Below are 10,465 nucleotides of genomic sequence, written 5' to 3'. Positions count from 1 at the left end.
CGAAGGAGCTCCGAAGCGAGGCCTCCTCCTGGCCCCGCGTTGCGCGTCCCTCTTGGGCACCAGGGCCCTCCGGCGGGCATCTTGGTCTTGCTCCCCACCTCCCCACAAAGCCTAGCGCCTCAGCCTTGTACCGGACACTAGAAAATGCTTCCACATACCGTTCATTCATCTCCCCGAGCAATGGTTCAGCAAAGGATGTTAGACTGTGAATTTCATGGTCTTATAGCCCCGCCATAGGTGGACATGTGTATTACTTGGGCTGTGAAGGACCCAACAAGCACATCTCTTCCACATCTCTTTCTCACTCTCTCACACATTCTATTCATCTCGTGCCCTTCATCACTTTCACTTACTGTCATGTTTCCTCTGACTTATGGCAACTCTACCATAGGGTTATCTGGACCAAATGTATTTGGAGGAAGTTTGGCATTTTGTTGTCGAAGGTGTTTTCTGTCACTTTGGCAGAAAAAAATGGAATGCAAAGATACAGAATGGGGGACGCCTGGCTCAATAGCAGTATGTGTGAAAAAGACCTTGGAGTCCTTGTGGACAACAACTTAAACATGAGCATGCGGCAGCGAAAAAAGCCAACGGGATTCTGGCCTGTATCAATAGGGGTATAGCATCTAGATCCAGGGAAGTCATGCTCCCCCTCTATTCTGCCTTGGTCAGACCACACCTGGAATACTGTGTCCAATTCTGGGCACCGCAATTGAAGGGAGATGTTGACAAGCTGGAAAGCATCCAGAGGAGGGCAACTAAAATGATCAAAGGTCTGGAGAACAAGCCCTATGAGGAGCGGCTTAAAGAGCTGGGCATGTTTAGCCTTCAGAAGAGAAGGCTGAGAGGAGACATGGTAGCCATATACAAATAGGTGAGGGGAAGTCATAGGGAGGAGGGAGCAAGCTTGTTTTCTGCTGCCCTGCAGACTAGGACACGGAACAATGGCTTCAAACTACAGGAAAGGAGATTCCACCTGAACATCAGGAAGAACTTTCTCACTGTTCGGCAGTGGAACTCTCTGCCCCGGACTGTGGTGGAGGCTCCTTCTTTGGAGGCTTTTAAGCAGAGGCTGGATGGCCATCTGTTGGGGGTGCTTTGAATGAGATTTTCCTGCTTCTTGCAGGGGGTTGGACTGGATGGCCCATGAGGTCTCTTCCAACTCTACTATTCTATGATTCTATGATTCTAAGGCTCTGATGGCCATAATCACTGGGTTGTTCTGGGTTTTCTGGGCTGCATGGCCATGTTCCAGAAGCATTCTCTCCTGACATTTTGCCCACATCTATGGCAGGCATCCACAAAAGTTATGAGGTATATTGGAAACTAGACAAGTGATGTTTATATATCTGTGGAAGGTCCAGGGTGGGAGAAAGAATTCTTGTCTGTTAGGGGCAAGTGTGAATGTTACAATTAACCACCTTGATTTGCATTGAAAAGCTTTGCAGCTTCAAAGCCTGGCTGCTTCCTGCCGGGGGGATCCTTTGTTGGGAGGTGTTAGCTGGCCCTAATTTTTTCTTGTCTGGAATTCCCCTGTTTTCTGAGTGGTGTTTTCTATTTACTGTCCTGATTTTAGAGTTTTTTAAACACTGGTAGCCAGATTTTGTTCATTTGCATGGTTTCCTCCTTTCTGTTGAAATTGTACACATGCTTGTGGATTTCAACAAAGGATTCCCCTGGGCAGGAATCAGCCAGGCTTTGAAGCTGCAAGGCTTTTCAATGCTAATCAAGGTGATCAATTGCATCATTCACAAAAGTTCTTTCTCCCACCCTGGACCTTCCACAGATATATAAACCTCCCTTGCCTTTTTTCCACAGACATCACAACCTCTGAGGATGCCTGCCATAGATGTGGGTGAAAGGTCAGGAGAGAATGCTTCTGGAACATGGCCATACAGCCCAGAAAACTCACAGCAACCCAAGTTTGCAATTGATTTCCTTTAAAGTTGAGACTAGGGATCACATCCTCTCAACTTCAGAACAAGTCAACTCAACTCAACTTTATTTGTATCCCATCCCATCTCCCCTTGGGGACTCAGGGCACTAACAACATGGATGGCAGCCATTTGATGCCACACAAATACACAAAAGTACAAATACATAATAAATTAAAAGCAAATAATTTATCAACAATTTATCCTAAGTAAGACATAATAGCAAACAATGAAACACAAGCCAATGTCAAATCTCCTTTGAACAAATCTTGATAGTTATGCTTTAGGTCACCATGGCTTCGAAACTACTGAAAGGCACTTAGCAACAAGAAGGTTGAGAATGGGTGTCTTCTGGAAAGCTCTTACTAAAATCCTTTTCATAATCTAATTTATTATTCATGCTTACTGAGGGTTTTGTCACACACCAGGTTCTTCTCTCGCTCCAACAGCATTGTTGCCAAAATGTTATTCAATTGTGGTTGCTCTCTTTCCTTTTGGAACCATTCCAGGATTGCATTAAAAACTTATCACACACAGCATTTGGACTTCCCCACCCATTACCTCCTCCAAGACATCATCCCTCCCCTTTTTGTTAGATTGACACTCATGGAGACATGCGCACACAGACCCCCCCCCCCAAAAAAAAATATAAGTGAAAACAGTCTTACATTTCCATTTTGTTTTCTTTGGAGGTAGGAAACTCCTTATTGGGATAGACCAGGCATGGGTAAACTTTAGCCCTCCAGGTGTTTTGGACTTCAACTCCCAAAATTCCAAACAGCCTAGCAATTGTTAGGAATTGTGGGAGTTGAAGTCCAAAACACTTGGAGGGCTGAGGTTTGCCCATGCCTGGGATAGACCAAACTTCTATCTGAAATGAATGAATCTGTTGCAGATGAAAGTCTACCACTACTGAGCTATCTGTCTGGTCTATCCTGAAGAAATCTAGAAGGAAGGAAGGAGGGAGGGAGGGAGGGAGGGAGGAAGGAAGGAAGGAAAGGGAAGGGAAGGGAACAAGAAATGCTTTTCTTAAAACTGTAACACTGCTTTACACTTATATTTCCAGGTATGTGTGTGTGCTTGAATGGAAGAGAGGGGGGCAGGGTAGCAATGAGTAAGGTTTTTGCTTCTCTGACAAGTCAGTGATCATTTGCCAGTATTTTTTCTATTGAGAAACAAAGTCAAACAGCCTGCTGAAAGGAAATCAAATTGAAGTGACCACCCTTCGTGTTTTTGTAGCAACCCTCCTACCACCCAAAATCACCATAAAAGCACAACTGAACTTTGACGCAGGAAATTGTAGCATATCAGTAATGGGGGAAAGGTCATGAATTGTGTGTGTGTGGTTTTTTTTGTTACAGTAGAGTCTCACTTATCCAACATAAACGGGCCGGCAGAATGTTGGATAAGCGAATATGTTGGATAATAAGGAGGCATTAAGGAAAAGCCTATTACACATCAAATTAGGTTATGATTTTACAAATGAAGCACCAAAACATCATGTTAGACAACAAATTTGGCAGAAAAAGTAGTTCAATACGCAGTAATGCTACGTAGTAATTACTGTATTTATGAATTTAGCACCAAAATATCACGATATATTGAAAACATTGACTACAAAAATGCATTGGATAATCCAGAACGTTGGATAAGCGAGTGTTGGATAAGTGAGACTCTACTGTATTTTAAAATGCAGTGGTTCTCAACCTGGGATCCCAAGATGTTTTTGGCCTACAACTCCCAGAAATCCCACCCAGTTTACCAGCTGATAGGATTTCTGGGAGTTGAAGGCCAAAAACATCTGGGGATCCCAGGTTGAGAACCACTGCCCTAATGCTTTCAAAATGGTCTAACTGGAGAAGAGGAATGACATCATCAGATCATCTCCAACTGAAGGTGTCATTGTTATGATTTCTTTTTGTGTCAGGAGTGATTTGAGAAAATTCAAGTCACTTCTGGTGTGAGAGAATTGGCCATTTGCAAGGACGTTGCCTAGGGGATGCCCAGATGTTTCAATGTTTTACCCTCCTTGTAGGAGGCTTCTCTCATGTCCCCACATGGAAAGCTGGAGCTGACAGAGGGAGCTCACCCACTCTCCCCGGATTTGAACCACCAACCTGTCAGTCAGCAGTCGTGCTGGCACAAAGGCTTAACCTATTGCTTAACCATGATATAATAATGATTTACTTGCCTTGTGTGATAAATCCCTAAAGGATCTTTGCAATAGCTGTGTTGTTACCTTCCACTGCCCCATATGGTTCAGTTCCATCCTCTACAAAAACATGCATTTATTATGAGTCCTTGCCTCACTTGAATATGTTCAGGTCTTCTTAAAATTAGTGGGTTTTAAGTCCTAATTATTTTACTCAATTGTTTTGAATGTGACCTAAGTGTAAATGTCTTAGTTTGGCTTCAACTCAAGGTGTCAGTTAATGTCTCTGTCAAGGTACGTAAATGGGATGGAACATGATAACTGATGCAAACCACGCTTTCAGTTCTTTTGGAAGTATTGATTCTGATTCAAAACAATGAGTAGACAAGTGATCAGATGAACAGGTAAATGTCACCATTCAAAACATGATATTAAAATCTATTTACATTTATGGGGTTTGTTTTCATGAACATTTCAAGGGGAGGATTACTATTTAATACTAAACCCCAGACAATAAATATCAGGTCAGAGGAATTTTATTGTAAATTATTATGATGTTCATCTTTTTGTATTGAATCTTTATGGGAATGTCACAGACTATATAGAGCTATTTTTATACCAGTGTACATGAGTGTACATATGGGTATAGAGTGTGTCTATACATACATCATACATATGGCAAAATGATCCCTAGGCAAAAATGTACTATTTTTAAATGACACCAGACCTTTTGTTGTTTTGGAGAAAATAATGTTCTTCTGGGGGTTTGTGGTTAATGCTTTTTTATGGAAAAGATCATCCGCAAAGTAGTGGTTTAGGTTTTGTGTCTCTAGCCGTTTCCTTTGGATTCATAGGGTATTAGCAATGCATGCATTGTGGCAATCACATTCTTTGATTGTGCAAAATTGAACTCTTGTTTTTTAGGGTTTGCAGAGTATGGAATTTGATGGAGGACAATGAGCTTGCAGTTACTTGTCTTTGTGGTCAACAGCTGCTCCAAATCCGTCAAGGAGTGAAAAATGTCAGAGGAAAATAATTTGTGTGGAATGAATGTGGTTAAAAAAGAGAAAATCATCATCATCTTGTAAATAATTGGTAACTTTCTCCTGGCAAACTGAAATAGGGCTTAGGATTCTAGATGGATGTCAACTGCTCCTTCTTTCCTTTTTCTCTCTCTGTCTTGTATCCAAAGGTAGTGTAAAATAAAATAAATTTAAAATTAACAAAATAGGTTTAAGTTAGGAAAACAGATTTAAGATTAGTGATGCTGGTGTCCAAGTTGATATTAATTCTCCAGCAACCTCTCTTTATAAGATGATGTACCTTATAGAAAATCCTGCAAGTTGAATTTCTCAACATTTGTAAGAAAAGTAGATAGAAAAATCTTTTTTATTATTTGTATTTGTACTCAATTTGACAAAATGTAATAATCTCAAATTATGTTGAATGATAAAGATACATCAGATGACTTTCCCGATGCTTTATGCTAATGTATTTGTTATACATTAGGCTTGTGAATTTGTATGGAATCGCTATCCGTTTTGTTTTGTTTCATTCATTTCACCTCGTTTTTGTTTTCGTTTGCTACTTCCGAAATGGGGTTTCTATCTGAATGGGAATTTGTCCCACATCCGAAAGAACAAAAATTGTTGGACCATTGGTGACAATGGGAAAACTTTCAAGGCTCGTCCTCCCCTCGATTTTAGGGCTAGAGGGTGAAAATCGTCATACATGGAGGGCATATGACCTCTTTTAAGCCACTAACTTTTACAAGGTTTTCTAAACGAGAAGGTAGAAGGCCAACAATTTCTTTCCTTTGAAAAATATTTGTTTGTTTTTTTTAAAAATATATACTACTTAGAGGGAGGAAAAAGGGGGGTTTGAACAAAGAATTAAGATAAAAGATTTAAAGAGTTAAAAAATATTACAGTACAACAAATAGAAGCTACAAGAGATCCCCTTCTTTCCCCCACCACCGAAGCCCCACATGCATTCCCCAGCCAAACTCATCCCACCCCCACCCCTTCAAAAATCCTGGTTTCCTTTCACTTCAAAAAATAATAAAAAATAGAAGCCAAGCAGCTAAGCTTGGGAAAAAATTAAATACAAACAAATCTCTTTCCCCTGGCGGCAAGGCAAGGAAGGAAGGCAAGGCAAGAGGCAAGGCAACAAAACAACAAGCAAGCACACTAGCACAGAGACTGAGTGAGCTGAGTGAGCAGGAGCAAGCCAGGCCGCCAGTCAGCACCAGCGAAGGGCGCCCACAATTTGTGCTTTGGGGGCGGTTGCCACATTAAATACCCTGGCAACATCACAGTTTTCTTGGCCTTTGATTGGCGAAAAACCCCAAACATCACCTCCTCCTCCTTCTCTGAGGCATGCAGAAGAACTTTCTGGGCCGCGTGAGGAAAGCCATGTGGCCCAAAAACCAAACAAAAAACAGAAACCATGCAACTTTCTCTTTCATTTCACCTTTTGTTTCATCAAAAAATGGGCTGTTTCATATCGTGTCATCCCAATGGACAGTATGAAACCAATACCTGAATGAAACAAATGGAACAAATACCGCGCACACCTCTATTATACATAATAAAATGAAAATTGGGGATCATGCATCTGATAGAAATATTCATAAAGGCTTATAACATCATAATATTACATTGTTACAGGACATTTTTAATTGAAACAGAATAACATTACTATCCCTTTGAGATTATTAAAGGGGGGATCAAAATTGTTTGTGGTAGATGATGTGAATTGTGTCCAGGTTTTCTCAGACATAGATATCCCCCGTGGGATTCCTTGAGGCCCTCTGACTCTTCAATTACTGCTTGCAGGTGTTCTTATGCTATCGGCTATATGTCAGATGCCTGATTGTGTTTTAAAAATGAGAACACTGCGTGGTGTGAGCACTTTCTCACTTTCGTCTCTGCTAAAACGATGCCTTGTGGTTTTAAATTGTCCCCTTTTCTATTAAAAAAATCCTTTAGCAGAAATGCAAGCCATTTAAGTGATTTTTATGGCCAAAAGACAGGAGAAAAATTCTGAAATACGTTTTCAGAAAGTGACAATGAAATAAAACATGTAAAAGCAACTGGATCCAATACCTCTTTTTCTAAACTTCACTCTTTTAAAAAGTTTGCCTGTAACTCCAATGATCTTACTCCTTAGCACACAGAAACTATCTGATAGGCCTGGGTAGCTTTCTGCACAGACAAACCTAAATTTTCTGACAAGTTATTTCTCTAATTGAAATAGAGCAGGATTTTCCTTACTTTAGCTCAATCATCGATCAGTATGTACTCTGCAGTCAAGAAATCAGAAGAAAACTAGGGCTTGAAAGAGTAGGTGTGAAGAAACTAGACAAAATCCTGAAATGTGACACTATAATACTGAATGCTATAGTTAGGATTGCCTGGGCCATCATAATTCTATGTATGATTCTGACAGAAAGAAAATCAACTCATTTCCAATGTGGTGCTGGAGAAGACCAGTGGATATCATGGACTGCAAAAAGACAAATGGCTGAACTCTCCATAGAAGCCAAACAAGCTGTTTTACTTTGGTCATATTATGATAAGATTGGAAAAGACAATAATTGGATTGCTGTGAATTTGGTAAGGCAGAATGAAGTAGGAAAAGAGGAAGAGGACATTCTAGATCGATAGACTATATCAAGGAAGTCACAGCCCTCAGGCTGCAAGAAGTGAGCAGTGTTGACAATAGTTTGATTGTCATTCATAGGGTCACTGCTGCTGAAGTAGTCTTGATGGCAATTGACAACAACACATATCTGATTGCTGTCCCAGTGGGGGACAAAATAACTAGATCTAAAGAGATTCAGGCAGAAGATTTATTTTTAATACAAAAAGAACTGTTTTCATCATCAGCATACCCTCCAACATTTCACAGATTAAAACTAGGACGTGTATGGTCAGATAATATCAGAGTACAGTCAAGATTACAGTTTTTGTTTGCCTGAGCCAATTGGGAAGGACCACATTCCACTGCTTTCTCTCCTCTGCTCCTGCTTAATTAGCTGAATACAAACTATAGTATTTTTGCACTTTGAACTCAGTTCACAGCTATGGAAACTGAGACCAAAGAGAAAAAGTGGGAAGGTAAAAAATAGATATTTGAAAAATGGGATGTCTGAGAATGAATTAGGACTGCCTCTGCCAAACTGGGACAGCTGGAGAGCATGCATCAGTGGTCCTGACAATAGCAAAGATAACAGAAAGATTGGGTCAGTTGGTATGAGTGTTCTCTCTTGTTCGAGGCCTTCAAGCGGAGACCCAACAGCCATTTATTTAAAATGCTCTCATTTTGAGTTACCTGTACCAAAGAGGGGGCTGGATAAGAGGCACACAGGAAACAAAAGGGCAGGGTTCCCGTACTTTTAACAGTTGTTTAAATGAAGGGGTGCCAGCAAGTCAAACTTAAACAGCAGCATATCATTGGCAATAATAGCTGAGGAAATCTGGGACATCAAACTGAAAATAGTAGTAACATCCCACAAGTGAGAGAGAGAGAGAGAGAGAGAGAGAGAGAGAGAGAGAGAGAGAGAGAGAGAGAGATCTCCCTTGCTCCCAACCTATAATTTATTACTATTCAGAATAGAAAACTAATAAAATATAAATAGAGAAAGCATGTTATATTTGAACACACAACATATGGTAGTATTTTTATCATAGGATTCTGGTAATCTGAGCTTTTGGATTTCCCTTTTCAGTGTCTCAGAAACCCTCTTTATAAAATATGAGCTTCCACGGCAATTGTACATTGTTTATTCCAGATATGCACATACATACAGAGAGAGGGGGATGGAGAAAGGGGGGGGGGGTAGACACACACACACCGTAGAGTTGCCAGATGCTATAAAATAATTAGAATTAATCTATCAATAGCATAGTATTTCCCTTATATCCATAGTAGCAACCCTTGGAATTTCACTTCCCCATATTTGAAAAAAAATGTGTTGTCTTTAGACATTTGTTTTCCTCCACATTTCTACTGGATGCTTCCTTCAGAAGTGATTGTAGAGTTGGGCTGGATGATCTAGAAATGCTAGAGAAATGCTCTCTTTAGGCATTTTCTGGTCTTCCTAATCTGATTTTATCATATGGTTCCTTGGAAGTTGCCTATCTCAATTGGGTTCACTATTATCTGTGGTTTCATGTTTCCACAACAAGTCCTGGAACATATGCCCCCCAGATATGGAGCTTGTACTGGATCTAATGCAGGAATGGCCTATAGTCCAAAACAACATCCAGTGGCCCCAAACAATATCTATTGCTGAAGTTGGCCATGATCTAAATTGGTAACAGCACAATGTGGCAACTCTACCATGGCCAAAACCAATACTGGAAATATCTAAAGCAGGTATGAGTCATTCAGTTAACCAGTCATATGTGATGTAATGTTGAGCTAGAGCAAAGAGAGCTTATTTTGTTCATGCCTGCCAAAACATGGTAAAGCATCATTGTCCAAGGTTGTCCTGCCCTCTTCGCTCTTACCCCTTCTCTTGTGTGCAATGATTCTTTCTGTATTTTTTGATCTGAGAAAAAGCCACATTCTGATCAGATTACTATGGTTTCTCATTGGCCCTACAAACCAAGATTGGAAACCAGGTCTGACTGCAGTTTCTAATCCACATATGTTGAGCAAACACAAACCATTGCTTCTTATGTTGGTTTGTCTAAACCAAAGAAAGAGGAAATAGGCACATAAAAAGAAAGTCCAGCTAGACTCATGGACATAGTAGAAAAGCACAGCCTGCCCTTCTGTCTGAATGGATAAAGCTGTAACAAATCAATGACTGCTCCCCACTAACAAGCACAACAGTTCATTTTTTAAAAAAGAGTGGGGGCAAGACAGGTGGTTATAGCCCAGTTAAGAGAATGATTTGACAGCTGTTTTATACTTTAGGAGCTTAGTTATGTGGGAAATGGCACATTTGCCCACAAGAATTCTTGAGGGTTAATTTTCAATAACATTTCTATTTAGAAGCTAAGGCATATTTCAAGCTATTAATACCCACCTCCAAAAAGCACTATCAATAAAGCACAATGGAAAAGGGAGATTTAGAGTTTGCAGCCTTAAGTCCCGCAAGCTTGGCCTTCAACCAACAAAATTTTCGCATATGCCCTACCTATAGATGAAATAACATTGCAGTTTTGTTGTATCAAAAATATAAGGTTACTATAAAGATACAGTGAGGAGGATAAAATACTATTACTCACCATAAGTAGAATGTTTCAACAACGTTATTATTAAAATATACAAACTTTCAATCCTAGATTTTTCCACTCCAGTAGAGGTTACCATACTTACTATTTGCCTTCTACATGGCTTTTAACACACACACACACACACACAC

The sequence above is a fragment of the Anolis carolinensis genome, chromosome 2 (genome assembly GCF_035594765.1).
Source record: "Anolis carolinensis isolate JA03-04 chromosome 2, rAnoCar3.1.pri, whole genome shotgun sequence".
Classification (NCBI taxonomy): Eukaryota; Metazoa; Chordata; class Lepidosauria; order Squamata; family Dactyloidae; genus Anolis; species Anolis carolinensis.
This window is presented reverse-complemented; position numbering follows the sequence as displayed.